General features: G+C 45.8%; 1 protein-coding gene across 3 annotated transcripts in view; it reads right to left on the bottom strand.

The window, feature by feature from the left end:
* ZNF536 (zinc finger protein 536) overlaps window positions 1-18,230 on the bottom strand; it is a 351,761-nt gene that overhangs the window by 319,240 nt on the left and 14,291 nt on the right. The gene's annotated exons all lie outside the window — the stretch shown is intronic.

Raw genomic sequence — 18,230 nt, forward strand, 5'->3', positions numbered from 1 at the left:
CTGGAATCCTGACGCTCCCACAGTGGTCTCCTCTCACAGGGAGGGTTGGGCCAGTTAACTAAATACTTTTTGACCACAGGAAGTTTGACGTTAATTATCTTCAACGAGTAAATGAGTGAGTCAGGGGTGTGAGCATGTGCAACAGAGAATGCAAAGCTATTTTAAAAACTGGAAATAACCTCAGAGTTTTCTCAATCAACCCCAGACGCTGGCAAGTCTCAGAGGTTCGGAATTTCATAATTGTGGGGCAGGGAGAGGTGGGTAATTTCAAACAAAAGAGACAGCAGGACACAAGTTTGTCTCAAAAGCTACGCCTTTTCTCCTTGGAGCCCTAGCCCTTGGCCCCAGCTGTACATATAATCACTGTTGATGCGGGGGGGAAAACACTCTGCACAGACTCAGAGACATTCTGCTCTTGACTGCTGCTCCAGCGTGGTGTAGTGGTTAAGAGCGGTAGTTTGGAGCAGCGGAGTCTGATCTGGAGAACTGGGTTGATTCCCTACTCCCCTACATGAGCGGCGGAGACTAATCTGCTGGACTGTATTTGTTTCCCCACTCCTACACGCAAAGCCAGCTGGGTGACCTTGGGCAAGTCACAGTTCTCTCTGATCTCTCTCAGCCCCACCTACCTCACAAGGTGTCCGTTGTGGGGAGGGGAAGGGAAAGTGATTGTAAGCCAGTTTGAGTCTCCCTTAAGTGGTAGACAAAGTTGGCATATAAAAACTAACTCTTCTTTTTCTCCTTCATGCCACACTTTCAGGTTTTCAAAGCACTTCGCATACATTCCCTTCTCGTCATTTTTACAACAGCCGAAAAGGTAGGCTGGAAGTATGGCTGCAGGGGCTGGGAATGGCTCAGCTAAACCCATCTAGCAGCAAACACAACATTCAAAACAGGAACCGCCTCTGCCTCTTTAGCAGCTGTGCTAAGCCAGCTCTGCATTACATCTCCCTGTTTTCCGGGGCCAAACACGGCTAATACTCATCTCAGTCCAAGCCTTTCGACTACCGCCAAGGGTGTAATGACTGCACAGTAAAGAAAGGCTCTGTTTAGTTGTACGTTTTAAAATGTGCAAGGTTTTCTTTTATGTTTTAACATAGCTTTTTATAATGTTTTATGTAGGTATTTTCTTATACTTTTATGAGGTTGTTACCCGGCCTGTGCTATTGTGGATAGGACAGGGTTATAAATCTATGGTTAAATAAATAAATACCACATGGGAAGCTGATGATACAGATGCCAGGAAGCTGGGCAAAGGAGATTCTGGGTCAGGGGTAGGGTTGCCAACCTCCAGGTGGTGGCTGGAGATCTCTCGCTATTACTTCTGATCTCCAGGAGATAGAGATTAGTTCCCCTGGAGAAAATGGCCGCTTTGGCAATTGGACTCTATGGCACTGAAGTCTTTCCCCTCTCCAAACCCTGCTCTCCTCAGGCTCCACCCCCAAAATCTCCATGTATTTCCCTACCCAGAGCTGGCAACCCTAGTCAGAAGAAGAAGAAGAGTTGGTTTTTATATGCTGACTTTCTCTACCACTTAAGGGAGACTCAAGGCAGCTTACAATCACCTTCCCTTCCCCTCCCCACAACAGACGCCCTGTGAGGTAGGTGAGGCTGAGAGAGCTGTGACTAGCCCAAGGTAATCCAACTGGCTTTGTGTGTAGGAATGGGGAAACAAGTCCAGTTCACCAGTTTAGCCTCCGCAGCTCATGTGGAGGAGTGGGGACTCAAACCCTGTTCTCCAGATCAGTCCACCGCTCCAAACCACCACTCTTAAACACTAGTCAGGGGAGGAAGGCGTTCTTGACCCTCTGGAAATCTTGTCAGATTGTGGAGAACACTGCCCCAGGTTCACAAATTTTCTTTGGCAAAATGTTTGAAATTCATGGAATTTCAAAGTATCTCCACATACAAGTTCTTACACCAGGCAGCCATCTCCATTCACACACCAACAAATAAACCTGCCCCACTTTCTTATAATCTCATTCACATAGGGTTGCCAGCTCTGGGTTGGGAAATACCTGGAGATTTTGGGGGCAGAGCCTGAGGAGGGTGGGGATTGGGGAGGGGAGGGACTTCAATGCCACCGAGTCCAATTGCCAAAGCAGCCATTTTCTCCAGGGCAACTGATCTCTGTCGCCTGGAGATCAGTTGTAATAGCAGGAGATCTCCAGCCACCACCTGAAGGTTGGCAACCCTACATTCACAGGATATTTCACAGGCTGGTGCTTCTTTTATGTTCAAAAGCTAGCCGAGATAGGATTACGCTAAAGGAAAATTTTGAGTAGGGAAGCAAATATCCTCATTGTGCCTTCTTCAATGAAGTTTATGATGCCTCTCAGGATATATCCCTTTGTTTCTAGTTCAGGACATCATAAGAACCCAAGAACATAAGAAAAGCCATGCTGGATCAGACCAAGGCCCATCAAGTCCAGAAGTCTGTTCACACAACGGCCAACCAGGTGCCTCTAGGAAACACAAAGACGACTGCAGCAGCATCCTGCCTTCATTTCACGGCACCTAATATAATAGGCATGCTCAAAGAAGAGGGTGCCAGGCGCATGGGCCGCACTGCGCATAGGACCTGAAAAGCAGACATTGGGGGCATGCTTGAACAGGAGATTCTGGGCATGCAACTTAGCACAGAATCAGATGTATATTCCTCTTGCCTCTCCGGTATATCACGGCAGCCTTTCTAGCTCAGCGGGTTAGAGGGAAATGCACACCTCGGCGGTATAGGTGCCACAACGTACTTTACAGGGACACACGCTCTCTTTCTTCGATGTTTGAAGCATGCTTGCTAAAAGCAGATGGCCACCACCAGCACTGGTGCTTCAGATGGAGATTGTAACGAGAGAATGTCCCTTTTTTTTCTATGAAAAAAAATTCTCAAGGAGTTTCGCAGCATGATTTTGTGTCACTTTGTGATGTGTTTTAACTATCATTACACAGTACTGCGTTTCTTTTTTTAGGAAGCCTTTGTTTCAAGATCCACAAAAGTGCAGGGATCTACCAGGCTCTTCTCGCAGAGGCAAATCTCCCAGTACATCTTGGAAGTCTTTAATTTCACAAACAACAGAATAATAAGAAGAGATAACAATAATTATAGCCATAACTACTTAGCACTTATATAGTGCTTTGTGCAATGGGAGTGCTGAGCAGACATTAAGTAATTAGCCCTCACAACACCCATGTGGGTTAGAGAAGTATAATTACCCGTATGCCACAGATGGAGAGAGAACATAGAGAGGTTACCTGGCTCGCAACAAATGTGGTACAATGCACACAAGCTGCCTTCACCAGGAAGAAACAAAGCATCAAAATGCTTGGAGCCTGATCTTAAATATGCCTACATGTGAACAAGATTGTGCAATTGTCCTGAGAGGCAGAGCACATGATGGAATAAGAGCTTTTTATGCAGGCATTCCCAAGTTCCGCCTCTGGCATCTCCAGTTAAAGGACGTTAAATAGAAGAACCTGGGAAAGACTTCCCTCTGCCCAAGATCTAGGAAAGCTGTTGCCTGTCAGGGCAGACGACAGCAGCCTAGACAGACCGAGGGGATGATTTGGTATCAGTCAGCTTCATGTGTTCAATCAGAGCTTTATTGTTTAATTTGATCAAGAGGGTCCCTCCCTCTTTCCATCACCCGCACTGTCAAGCCTACTTAGGCATTGATCCAAAGGGGTGGAATCGAAGAGCTCCCCGTTCCAGCTGCTGCTTGCCAAGATCCCAATCTGGGTCCTGGAAAGGGCGGTCGTGTTCCCCAAATGTAGCAATACACGGTCTCTGCTTGCCATGGCAAAAAACACCCTGCATCTCAGCACTCATGTACTGGCACATGCGCCTGCGTAACCCTTGGGAACACCTCTCAATCTCCTACAAATTTCTGTCTTACAATTTAAGAACCTGGGCATTAAATCTTATATATATAAAAAAGGTAAAGGTTCCCTGTGCAAGCACTGGGTCATTCCTCATCCATGGGGTGACGTCACATCCCGACGTTTTCTAGGCAGACTTTGTTTGCGGGGTGGTTTACCAGTGCCTTCCCCAGTCATCTTCCCTTTACCCCCAGCAAGCTGGGTCCTCATTTGACTGACCTCAGAAGGATGGAAGGCTGAGTCAACCTTGAGCCAGCTACCTGAAACCGACTTCCGTCGGGATCAAACTCAGGTCGTGAGCAGAGCTTTTGACTGCAGTACTGCAGCTTACCACTCTGCGCCACGGGACTCTTAAATCTTATATATAGGGTAGGGTAAAACGCCTGGCTGGCTGCAAGCCTCTCCGCTCCAATGGACTGACGGGATATCACAAAATGGCATAATAGCTGTGGGGGGACGGATGAGTCACAGAATGTTGACTACTAGTGCAGTTTTGACAGAGAAAGAGAGAGCTGGTTTGGCAAGGACCGATCTTCAACTAGGGCTTCACAGAGAGGGAAGAAAAAGAAGTAGAGTTGGTTTTTATATGCCGATTTTCTCTACCACTTAAGGAAGAATCAGACCGGCTTACAATCACCTTCCCTTCCTCTCCCCACAACAGATACCCTGTGAGGTAGGTGAGGCTGAGCGAGTGTGACTAGCCCAAGGTCACCCAGCTGGCTTCTAGTGTAGGAGTGGGGAAAGAAATCCAGTTCACCAGATTAGCCTCTGCCGACCGCCGCTCATGTGGAGGAGTGGGGAATCAAACCTAGTTCTCCAGATCACAGTCCACTGCTCCAAACCACTGCTCTTAACCACTACACTATGCTGGCTCATTTTTCCAGAAGAGGAAGGCTGCATGCATTGGTGAAGACGTGGAAACGAATTTTCTATTAGGGATTCGATGAAATTTCTCCCATCCCTGTTGGTTTTAGGGCTGTCGATTCGGTTCCATCCGACATGGAAAACAGCCGAATTTTCCCTGATTCAGCGGTTTCCAGTTCGGATAGAGCCCAAGTCAAAAAAGGCGGGAAAACGATGAGTCAAACTCGGCAAGTTCGGGCGAACGCGGTTAAATTCGTACAACTTTGGCGGCCCCGAATCAGCATTCTCCCACGGCCAATGGTGGCCCAAGCTGGGTCTTCTTCTGGCCAATCAGAGCAGGGATTCTCCCTTTTGAATTGGCCAGGAGAAGAGTATAAAAACTCCTGAGACCCTCTCATCCCGTTCTGTCCCCTCCCGAATTAATTTCCTTCCATTTTGGTGGTGCTGCTCATGAGAGATCCTCAGCTGAGCAGCTTACTGGAATGGGATTGGATTTACTTCTCCTCCCTGCTCCTGCTGGAAGACATCCACACAGTTTGATTTTTGGGGTTTTTCTCTATACCTTTTCTCCTGTGTGTGTGGGGGGGAAGCAGATTCTGTGTGTGTGTGGGGGGGAAAGCAGTTTCTATGGTTGGGGGGGAAGCCAAAGGGGGGCTGTTGCCTGTTCTGCCGGGGGGGTGCCCGCTTGCCTCTGCGAGAGTGTGGTTCTGCCTTTTTCTGCCCGTTGCCACCCTCGCCTGGAGTTGAGTCAGTGCGGCGGTGCGGCGTGAGTGTCCCTCCGCTCGGCACCCACGGCTCCTCCTCTTCCTTGGATTGTTTGTTTGGGGTTGAGCCGAGAGCCGTACTGGTTTGAGGGGGGGGCTTTGCCTTTTCTGCTGGGGGGAGTGTGCCCGCTTGCCTCTGTGGGAGTGTGCTTTCTTTTTCTGCCCATTGCCACCCTCGCCTGGAGTTCAGTCAGTGCGGCGGTGCTGCGTGAGTGTCCCTCTGCTCAGCACCCATGCCTCCTCCTCTTCCTTGGATCATTTTTTTGGGGTTGAGCTGAGCAGTACTGGTTTGAGGGGGGGATTGTTCTGCTGGGGGGGGGGCTTGATTGCCTCTGTGGAGTGTGATTTGGGGGGTTACCTGTCCTGGGGGGGCTAATTGCCTCTTTGCGAGTGAAATCTTTCAATCCTGAAGATACGGAATTTGCGCAGGTCACGCTTACGCTAGTAGCGTTATAAGATGCACTTTGGCTGTGTTGAAATGAAAAGATATGTTACCCATGCTAGTTACTCTGTTTACTTACGCTTTGAGTTTTGTTGGATGCACTTTTGGCGTAGTTACATCAGCTTCTAAGAGTGTGTGTGTGTGTGTGTGTGTGTGTGGGAAGCCAAAGGGGGGGGGCGACCTGTCTTGGTGGGAGGGCTTGATCTCCTCTTTGCGAGTGTGATTGTTGCTGTTTTCACTGGTTGCCACCTTCGCCTGGAGGTCAGTGTGGGTCGGTGAGTTTTCACTGGCTGCCCCAGAAAAAATGGGAGGTTTTGCCTTGGATTTGCCGCTCTCTGATGCACATTAAGGATTGCCAGCTCCTCTTCATTCCAATGGGCGGAGGGGGAGAACCCCTTCCAGACTCCATAACTCAGAACCCCCTGACCCAATCTGGACCAAACTTGGGGGTTCTTGCAAGAAGGGTCCCCTCAAGCTACACTGAATGTTTGGGACCTCTAACTCCAAAAATGCCCCCCCCCCGGAGCCATGGAAAGCAGTGAATGTGCTTAAATGGCATTATTCGGCCGAATTTATTCGCGAATGCCGAATTTCATGCCGAATTCCACGGATCTGAATAGGGGGAGTTTGGACTTTGCCATTTCCCAAATAGAAATGGGCTGAATTTTGCCGAATCTGAATGTTACCTTTTTTTTTTTTCAATAGCCCTATCTGGTTTGTCTTGAAAATCCCTTGTATGAATCAAACTCACGAGCCTTTCTTTTCAGGTCATTTTGCTCTTTTCTCGCACTTAAATTTCCCGTAAAAATTATGCATTTTTTAAAATGTTATCGTGCACTGACTGTATTTGTGTGTAAATGGTGTAAAAGAGACAAATGGATCGGGGAAACCAGCAAAAGGCTCACAACGACAAGATACGGAAATGAAATGAAAGGACGCATGTTCACACATCTCTATTCCACTTAGTGATTCTATTTAAGCAGCTAACCCTTCGCTTCCAGGGGTCCACAATCATAATCCTTACAGTGCGTGTCAGACTATTCTTTTAAATGCACTCAGGCGTACTCCCTTTTTAACCCTATCCAAGCCCTACAAAAGCAGCCCTGTTGTAGCCTATGTATCAATATGGCAATTTCTTATTCCTGGAGCTATAAGCATGATCCAGCTTCGGGGCCAAATATCAGCCCCAAAAGTTGTGGTCCCAAATTTTAACTGGTGGGAAGGGAAGAGATGCTTAACACTTCCTCATCTGGCTATTTTTCTGTTCAAAAGGCCCTACTGTAAGACACTGTTTTTCTATAGGGGGAAAGGTACAGAGCCCCATTTCTCTTGGGATAGGGGACAATATTCAGTGGGAAATTAACCTCTTACACCCTCAGCCTTCCATTCAAGATTTAAATTTCCTGTGATTTTTTTTTTAATTGCAAAACTCAGGGCAAATTCCCTTGCAATTGAGCGTCAGTTGTAATTTTGGCCCCCCGTTTACAAGAAAATGCCACAGCATAAAGGGACCTTTCCTCTTCTTGGGGAAAAAAAGCATAGCAGCACCTTTATCTAAAATAAGTAGTCCCAGACACATGCACGTACACACATATAAAAGGCTTCCTTTCGACGGCATGCCTTGTATAGCAAGAAGGGTTAAATTTATGTTCCATTACAAGACCTCCTCCCTTTCTTCTTCTTTTCTCCCCCCCCCTTCCTTTTGGTTTCATCTTCTCAGTAAAACACATAACTTAAAATGAAATCAAATATTAAAAATGACAGACTATATAAGTGCTGTGAGTAACTTCAGGTCACGGAGGGAGGGAAATGCAGGCAAGTTGTCAGGCACTATCTGTCAGAGTGAATTAGAAACAATCAACAGAGACTGAAAGGGAAGGTGATTGTTATTAAGCAGTGGGGCTGTGAGCAAGCTACCCAGATGTGGTCATGCATATAAAGAACAGGAAACAGCAGTTTAATTCAGGAAGCAGTGGCGAATAGGGCAGCACAAAGGATAAAAGTCTTTTGTCGCTAATAAGCTGGAAGTTACTTTGATAACAGCGGGGTTAGAGTCGAGAATAAAACACATTTTCTTTCCCCACCATACACCATTAATATCACAGAAATGTGGTAGAAAGGAATGTGGTGGCACAAGGAAAGATTAGTTGCCAGGCCTCGCCATCAACAGCAACACAATGTCACAGCTCATATTATTAATTAGGAAACCGCGATTGGCTACGTCTCGGTGACAGGAGGGGGAGGGCCGTTCGCTCCTTTACCTCGGCAATATGTTCAAAAACTGGAACTTGGCACAACGCAAAAAAAAAGTCATAAGCGCATCATTGTTCCAAGAGGCGCACCGCTAAATGGTTTTTGTGCTTTTTCTCCACCCTTTTCTTAGCCCATGGGAAAGGTGAATAATTGGAAACAGCCTAAATATAATGAAGACCATTTATGTGGTGGCTAAAAATAATTTTACTTGCAGACGGGGCTTGATTTCAGAAGGGGCGAAAAAAAAAGGAAATATGAATTTTATAAGTAGGCATTTTGCAATTATCCGTCAGGGCCTAAATTGGGCAGCGGCTTAGCAAACAATGCCAAGATTACAGAGATTTTAAAAGTAATAATAATAATGACTGATTATTCTTCACCAAAATTCCCTGAAACGGATGAATGAAACTGAACTGGTTTTTAGACATGACCCAAAAAATTCAAAATACGAACAATATAGCAAAATATTTCATCAGTGGGCTATCTGGGTAGTGATTCATGGCCAAAACCAGGCACTGATACGTGGCTGGATTAGTGATTGGCTGACACTAGCCTGATCTCATTAGATCTGGGAAGCTAAGCAGGGTCAGTCCTGGTTAGTACTTGGATGGGACACCACCAAGGAAGTGCAAGTTGTTAAGCCGAGCCAGGAAATAGCAAACCACCTCTAAGGTGTATTGCCTGGAAAACTCTGTATGGTTGCCATAAATCAGCTGCGACTTGAAGAAGAAGAATTGGTTTTTATATGCCAACTTTCTCTACCACTTAAGGAAGAATCAAACTAGCTTACAATCACCTCCCCTTCCCCTCCCCTCCCCACAACAGATGCCCTATGAGGTAGGTGGGGCTGAGAGAGTGTGACTCACCCAAGGTCATCCAGCTGGCTTCATGTGTAGGAGTGGGGAAACAAATCCAGTTCACCAGAAGGGCGTCTGCCGCTCATGTGGAGGAGTGGGGAATCAAACCTGGTTCTCCAGATCAGAGTCCACTGCTCCAAACCACAGCTCTTAACCACCACACCATGCTGGCTCCATTATCCATTGACACCATTATCCACCATAAAGTTAGCTACAGAGCAGAAGCAGAGATATATGAATGCTATTGGGGAAAGCATGATCTTCTAGCAGAGATGGTGTTTGAAGGATGCAGAAACTATGCTCCATGTAATGACTTTTAACGTTCACACAGCACAGAAAACCCCAACTGTGAATTTTCATCACATGACAATGGATATGTGGTCTATCAAGAGAAAACTGAAATTCTGGTACCTCTCCAAAAGCTTGAGAATGAGCAACCTCTCTAGCGCAATCGGTAATTTTGCACCAGATCCAACCCAAATGTATCCATAGCACCTAAATGTTCTTTGCTCCTGTTCCTAGGCCTTAATCTACTCAGGGTTTTGCTGCAAAATCTCTTTTTTCAGTATCACAGCTCAATCCTGGGCTGGGGGAGGGAATAGAGCAATAATATACAGAAAGGCATGCCCTTGTACACGTAAAGAAAGCTTCTGCCTCACCAACGAGTCCCTGCAAACAAGAGCTTCCAGCCCAGACAGGCTCAAGCATCTACATCTCTTAATTTAAACATCAAGCACTAGCATTCTTGGGTATCCATGGGAATTTTCTGGCACGAAACGAAAAGGTGTTTTGTCTTTGCAACAGGATGGCATTTAAATCGCTAGCTTCCCAAGTCCTGAAAAACCCACCACCGACCTAGTGGCTGCAGACATTTACTGGACGATCAAACTTCCAAACGTTTAGTGTGTGGGACTGTGACCATCCTACACAACAGCTCTATGTAGGTAAAAAGCGACAGTCTTCTACTTTAAGAGAGACAGACTAGAAGGAGTCAAGGATTCTCCCCGCCCCAGCCGATCAGCAGGTTGCGTCTAACCTCTCAGACTTTCCTAGTGGCCTTTGTGTAAAATTTACAGTGTTTCTTGCCCTCCTATTTGCGAAGAATACAAATGAGACTACCATGGCCGTGTCATTATTTGACAAACACAAATCCATAAATGATGGGACACATCAATAGGCTAAAAATCAGGGTGGCAGTGCGGTGGGGAGGGGGTAAAAAAGAGAGAGGAAAAAAGATGGGAGAGCCTTTGCACATCCGTCTTATTTGAAATCTAGAGGAGAGGCTCCGCTTGGATTGCAAATTAACTGTATAAATATTTTTAATATACTTTAAAATGCATGCGCTCAATGATTCGTCCCAAGTTTGTGCGCTGCAGACCACTTTCTTAACAGCAGCAACGTTTATGCGGTCATAACTGAAGTTTTTTAATTTAACACCCCATTAAGAGGAACGGGAGGAAAGGGCAGTTACACCTTTGCTGTTGCTTCAAGTCTCTCTCTGTCTGGGTAAAGATTCGACAAGACAGCCTGCCATTGATTTACAGCGCTGCCACCACAGACATTAGTCCTGCATCCTTCCCTTCCCCCATCCGCAGACACTCTCAAATGCAGGTGTGCAGGCGCTGGGTGTATTTCCTTAATGGCACATCACTCACTAACATGCCGTAAATAACTGGATTTAAAAAACAAAAAACAAACACAATGGCCATTTTAATAGTGTTTTCATTAGCTTGATGCATTTTTGCCGAGTGAAAGCTAGGGTGTGACATTCATAGAATCACAGAGTTGGAAGGGACCACCAGGGTCATCAAGTCCAACCCCCTGCACAATGCAGAAAACTCACAACTACCTCCCCACCACACCCCCAGGGACCCCTACTCCATGCCCAGAAGATGGCCAAGATGTCCTCCCTCTCATCATCTTCCTAAGGTCAAACAGATGGCCATCTAGCCTCTGCTTAATAACCTCCAGGGAAGGAGAGCTCACCACCTCCCGTGGAACCGCTCTGACTGTTAGATAGTTCTTCCTAATGTTTAGATGGGAACTCTTTTGATCTAATTTTAATCCGTTGGTTCTGGTCCGGCCTTCTGGAGCAACAGAAAACAACTCGGCACCCTCCTCTATATGACAGCCCTTCAAGTACTTGAAGATGGTTATCATATCACATCTCAGTCGTTTCCTCTCCAGGCTAAACCTACCCAGCTCCTTCAACCTTTCCTCATTCCTACCACACTTTCAGGAGACAGACAGAATCATATTTAGTTACCTGTTGTGGACAATATGGTCTATGAGCAGAAGGGAGAAGGAAAGGGGGGACATGAAAGGCAGAAGCAGCTGAATGTCGTTCCACAGAAGCGGCTGGTCACCTCCCCCAAAGCAGACATTTATTGCTGTGTAAAGAATGCTGGTAAAGTTCATAGGCATGTGGCACATACACCAACAGTTCCCAAGGTTTGTTTTGGTGGAATCTCAGCAATTGCGTGTTAGGGCTGCCATATGTTTGTGGATCCAGGCTGATCGCAGAGGAAGGGGGGGGGAATTTGCAAGGGGGAATCAAGGAATGGGTGAGGCCACACTGCTCATTATCCCTAAAAACGCCCCCTTTCAAAAGGCTCCTCTTGCAGTCACAGTCCTTTCCTGAGGATTGGACTGAAAGGGGAGTGGAGGCAGCTTGACCCTGCCACCAGCGTAAGTGCCCTCTTATCACGGAATAAGAGGCACTTACGCTGGTGGCAGGGGCAGTTCCATCAGCACCTGGGCGCCATGGAGCTGCACAGTGCTCCTCTGACGCTGCAGCCTCTCCGGGACCTAAATCCTGGAAGAGAAATGCAGCGCTGGCATGGGGGTGGGGGGGGTGTCCCCAGGGACAGAGCTGACTGTAGCCAACTTCCTAAGCCCCTCCAGCCCGGGAATGCCCCCTCCAGCAACAGCATTGCGGCACCAGGTTTTTCTTGGCGCAGCATCTGTTTTCAACGGGGCTTCCCCCCTATTTTTTGTTTTAAAGACCTTTTTTTTTAGCCTCGCAGCAGCTGGGAAACCTCTTTGGAGGAGCCACAGAGGCCCCTAGGCCATGCTGTCCCCGGCCGCTGCAAGGCTCAGGAATGGGATGTCAGACTTCATTTCAGTCTTGGAGCATTGTGGGAGAAAAGAAGTACCAAAAAAAATGTCCAGTGGGTACTTTGCAGAAAATAATCTCTTGCCCTTGGTTCTCTCTTGTCTGCATTAACATTCTCAGGCAAGCATGGGGTTGGGAATACCCCCATTTGCCTTGTATTGGGTTGTTCTACTATTATTAGTTTCACTTTACACATGGCACAGAAGAAGAAGAGTTGGTTTGTTATATGCCAACTTTCTCTGCCACTTAAGGGAGACTCAAACCGGCCTAAAATCACCTTCCCTTCCCCTCCCCACAACAGACACTCTGTGAGGTAGGTGGGGATGAGAGAGCTCTAACAGAGCTGTAATGTGTCCAAGGTCACCCAGTTGGCTTCTTGTGTAGGAGTGGGGAAACCAACCCAGGTCACCAGATTAGCCTCCGCCACTCACGTGAAGGAGCAGGAAATCAAACCCGGTTTTCCAACTCCGACTCCACCTCTCTTAACCACCACGCTTAACCACTGTTTGGCCTATTGGGGAATCCCACATGCAAACTCTATCATCAACCAAAAGGGAGACGGCAGCCAAGAAATCAGAGGGAAATTGAGACTGGAAACGGCAGCCGTGAAGGAGCTAGAATAGATTCTTAAGTGTAAGGATGTGTCACTGACAACCAACATCAAGATAATTCATGCCATAGTATTCTCTATTACTGTGTATGGGTGTGAAAGCTGGACAATGAAGAAAACTGATAGGATGAAAGCAGATTCCTTTGAAATGTGGTGTTGCAAGAGAGTGTTGCAGATGCCGTGGACTGCCCCCCCCAAAAAAAAACACAAATCAGTGGGTTCTAGATCAAATCGAGCCTGAACTGACCCTAGAAGTCAAAATGACTAAACATCATTTGGTCACATTATGAGAAGACAAGAGTCATTGGAAAAGACAATCATTCTAGGAAAAGTGGAAGGCAGCAGGAAAAGAGGAAGACCCAACAAGAGATGGATTGACTCTATAAAGGAAGCCACAGCCTTCAATCTGCAAGATTTGAGCAAGGTTGTTAAGGATAGGATGTTTTGGAGGACACTGATTCATAGGGTCACCATAAGTTGGAAGTGACTTGACGGCACTTACACACACACATGCAAACTCATGGCTAGAACTGTTTCTGGTCATGAAAATGGCACCAAGGGGGGGAGGGATGAAGTCCCTTCTCCATGTGTGCTGCACACACATAAGGCAGCATTCATTAAGGAAACGAAAAAATTCAGCTCTCCATTCAGAGAGTCCAGCACACAACTCAATGGGCACTTCACCCTTCGCAGTCTTTCATCTTTTGTGGCCTTCTGTAAAACAGGAACAACCATGACTTTCCCCATAGCTGCAGATAAGAGATGGAGGGAGAATCCAAAGAGGGTCAATCGTGGAACGTTTCTGTTTACTATTAAGGATGTTCCTATGAAGAATAAACTAGCTGAGCTGTGAAAAATAATTCTCGCAGGGCATGGAAGAATCAAAGATGCAGGTCTGCAGGGTAGACAGAGAGAATCACTGGGCGGACAGCCAAGAAGGGCACAATTCACACTCATCCCAATGGCCAATGCCTTCAGCCAAGATGATGCTCAAAATATATTTGTTGGATCCAGTCAGCTTTTTCACTCGATCTCACACAATTCTCTCTTTACTAAAGCCTCTATCCCACATGGAATTTTTACCCTTAGGTCCTATAATCCCCAACACAGTCTTTTTGGGTGGTCAGAGGGGACCCCTCTTTCCTTTCTCACCACCAGAAAAATTGGTCGGATCCAACTGTATGTGTTGGTTGCTGTTTTGACAACCCTCGCAAGAAATAAAAGTTGTGCTCAAAAAATAGTGGGTGACTGTTACCAGAATTCCCCACAAATTTTGTCCCCCTTGCATCGTCAGCCAAACACCAGTGACAACTTCATAAGGGGGGGGGGAGAAAGAAAGATTTAACGCTTCTGCTTTTATATGTTATTACGGTACATATAACATCTGCATTGTCAAGTTGCTTGTTAGTGAATAACACATTTATCACGTGGTTCAGGCAGCATAAACAAGAAGGTCAATTTTGTTTCAAACCTATATGAATATGCTTCTGGAACTGAATTAACTCCTGATTGAAAAGTTGCACATTTTCAGCTGGCTAATCACATTTTATTTCAGCGCGCACAGAAAACATGGCAATGAAATTAGCTGTTTGTTTGCACATTTGGAGGAAAAAATATTGGTATCTTTAAACCCTGGCAAGGAGTTCAACAGGTGGCCAGGTAAAAGATCTGATGTGGGAGCAAATATTACTGATTCAATAGTAAACTGCTCTATGCTTTAGGGTTGCTATTTTTTCTTCTTTTTCTCTTAAGTGTAACATAATAAAACCTTTGATGCCTGTTTCATCAGCATGAACTGATTGTTCTAAGAGAAGGGGATAAGTTATCAAGGACTGACAAAGCCGGTTCTGAGCAACCTTATCGGCTGAGAGGAAGACAAAGGTCATTCAGCAGTCTCGACCCTGGTCAAACACAGGGACCTCCTCTCTTCCTGCTTCCATGAAATGAAAATCTAAACATACAAAGTAAAACAAAACTGAGTGGCAGCAAGACCTGAGATCCAGTGGACAGAAAACTGAGTTTTAACTTGGAAAAACCGTGTCCATTTATGCATGGCTGTTTCCTCGCGGTCACCCCGCCAACTACTTCAGGGCTTTGCTTTGATTATGCATGCATTTTCTGACCATCAGAGGTCACCTCATTCTCCCCCTCACTCTTCCCCACGTTTTCTGGATGTTGGCTAAACACACACCCAGAAAACGCAGGCAAGACGTGAGGAAATATGCAAGGAGAGCGAGGCTTTAGCCTTCCCTCCACTCCACCTTTTTCCTGAACTGAAATGGTCCAGAGGGACACCATTTGGTCTGCTGGGGAAATCGACAAGTGTCAACGTGAGTTTCCCCAGCAGGCCAATCAGTGAACTTTCAGGACAGTTGCTGGTTGGGAAAATGACCAAGGGGCTTAAGGTTCTTCTCCAGACATACAAGCGACTTCTAAGGCCACAACTATGCAATGAAGTCAAACCATGGGGGCCTTCAAACCCCCCAGTTGTTTCCCCCCCTTCTCTTTTCTAGAAATACAGTCAGTTAAGGAAACAAGCAAAGGTAGTGCTAGAAAATGTTTCTATTTCTGAAATCATTCCTCATTCCAGCCTACTGAATTCTCCAAACTGGCGCCCATAAAGATTCACAACGGGTGTGCAATGTTCTCGTCCCAACTTTGCTACAGAACTGCTGACACTAACACAAAAGCTAAACATTAGAAGATGTTGAACTCCCCCATCTGCAGTGTGCCTCCCCAGAGGGTGAACACACTCAGCGGCAATTCCCTCTCTTGGCACATAATCTCTAAACCTTATAGGCAACGGTAGCGATTTCCCAGTCCGAGCAGATTGGCGGCTGAGATCACTTGTTTGACATACTGTGGGGAGCTAAACGCTTACCTTATTAAAGGACTGCCCTCCACAACACAGTGCAGTTAAATAAACTGTTGCCACCGTAATTGTTCGGCAGCACACTGCTGATAATATTATGAATTGCCGCTAATGTCAGGTTAGTAAATTAATACGGGAGTATCATTTAGTGTTAATTCCAATGAGTTTCCTGAAGTTAAGTATATGAAGAGGGATTAGTTTCCTTCTAGACAGAAATTCACCTAACAAGAATGATTCAAACAGACACAGCGGTGCAGAGCCTAAGTGTATCAAGTGATATACGTTGAACGGTTTTAAACTTCTGTTGCTTGTTTGTTGGAGAACCGATTCAGCAAACCTTGGCTCCAGCAATAAGGCCAACAGGCTTCAAAATGATTACATGCAAATCAGGATTCCAGAATTTGGCAGCATTGTATACTAGGCCCTTCTTCTCTTCTGACCCCCTCACAGAAACATATCTTTGTTTTTTCTAAAAAAGGCCACTTTTCGAAGGATCAGGAGGATCAGGAGGACGCTGTCATCTTAATGTTTATTAATACTCCCATAATAAATTAGTAATAAACCGTAATTGATAGCAGCTTTTATCAACTTGGCTAGATTGTCATCAGAGGGTTCTCCACAGCAAAGATTTAAATGTTTCATTTTATTTTTAACTTTCCCCTTTTCTCTATTTCAGTAATGTCAAGCAAAGAGGTATGGTTTTACTATGTGAACGAATCATAGTGTAGAATAATTTATGACTTGGTCTCAGGCTCTCAGAAAAAGCTATTTCAAATCTTCGCTTTGATTTGGTGGTATCAAAAAAAAGGTACTCAAAATAACAGCAGAAGCTCTTTGGAAGGAGAACGGCGCCTCAAGGACAGCTAGATGGGCCCAAAATTCAAGCTGTATGCCAAACAAAGCGCATTTTCTATACTTGAAATTAACCACAAAAATCTGCATGAATTAACTCAACGTGCGTTATATCGGAGTTTTCTTAGCATTCAGGCCCTTTGGCAAATACAGGTACAGGAAAAGGGGGAGACATACACACATCCACCAGTACAAATCAGTCCCAGAGAGGAACCAGAACACCCTCACACATTACTACTAGAAACTCACCCCAATCTGTTCGTTCCTTCTAGAACACACCTGTCGGTTGGCCAAACAATTTTCCTGAACCAATAAGGACTGGGTACTTACTTATTGCTGCAAAGAAGTTAGGATTGTCAGCTCTGGCTTGGGACATTCCTGCAGATCTTACTGTAGTGCCTGGGTGAAATTTTTGGGAGGATGGAGTTTGGGGAGGCAGCTTACTGCGAATACAATGCCATAAAGCCCACCCTGAAGTTGCCATGTCCTCCAGGGAAAACTGATCTTTGTAGTTTGGAGATTCTAGGAGAACAGGCCCCTCTTGAAGCTCAATAACCCCAACAGAAGCTGAGATTCTCAGGAAACTAGAGTCTATGTAATGTACCAGTGTCCTGAATTTGTACCATAACCCGCATACCCATGGATGTCCAGGTTGCACAGATAAAAATCATATCACATTCTGTATCATTTTGCTACTGAAACTCTCCGCTATTCTTTTGAACAGAAAATCAGGATATATAAATGCACTGAACAAGCACACTTTTAAATGAACATTTGCACAGAACCTCCTAGTGAAAACTTTTGCTTCTACTTGGATGTTTCAACACTTTTATCCTTCCACTCCCCCCACCCCGCCCCGGAACAAACTTCTTCTGGGTGCTGAAAGAAAGGTAACATCCCCAGGAAACCATACCAGGCATGATAAATCGAGACCACGTATACACACTGTGCAGTAAACATACAGATGCATAGAATAGTCAAGGGCCCTGCTGCCGCCAAGTGTTTTTAAATGAATACTTGCTAGAATTTAACAGAAAGAAATGGTCAGTGTCCGGTTAACAGGGCCATTTAGTCTTCACTGAATGGTCCCCCTTCCATTACTTGTGCGTAAGTTACAAATGTGTTATCCCCATTTTATCTACAACCTATTGCTCTGGTATTTGCTCGCTTAAAAAAAAATTGTTTGTTTGTTTGTTACAATGTTATCCTACCTTTCCTTATGGTTCAAGGCGGCTTATAATAATAGCTAAAATAGCTAAAACTGAAAATAAAAGAGCAAGCCCCAAATCTCTCCCCTCTTCCTCCCTTAAAAGATGCCTGCCATTCAACTCCCTGTCAAAAGCCCTGGCAAAAAGATCGGCCTTGCAGAGCTTCCTGAAGGTCTCCAAGGAGTGGACCCTTCTCACCTCTTCGGGGAGCCCATTCGATGGAACCACGATGGAAAAGGCCCGGGCTCTGGTCAATGCCACACGGGAGACCCTAGGTGGTAGGATAGCCAACAGATTCATGCACAGGAGACAGTTCTTCAAATATGTGGGTCCCAGGTCATGAAGGGCTTTAAAAATAATAACTACCACCTTGAACTAAACTCGGATGTCTCTCGTTTGAGGCATCATGGTGAATGGGAGTTTCAACTGAGGAGAACTATGAAAGAATCATTGTTAAGAGGGATGTAGAGGGTCTGAGCTGGAGGAGGGGAAGGGAGAGGCGGGGGAAGGGAAAGAG

Source organism: Euleptes europaea, chromosome 17 (assembly GCF_029931775.1).
Source record: "Euleptes europaea isolate rEulEur1 chromosome 17, rEulEur1.hap1, whole genome shotgun sequence".
Taxonomy (NCBI): Eukaryota; Metazoa; Chordata; class Lepidosauria; order Squamata; family Sphaerodactylidae; genus Euleptes; species Euleptes europaea.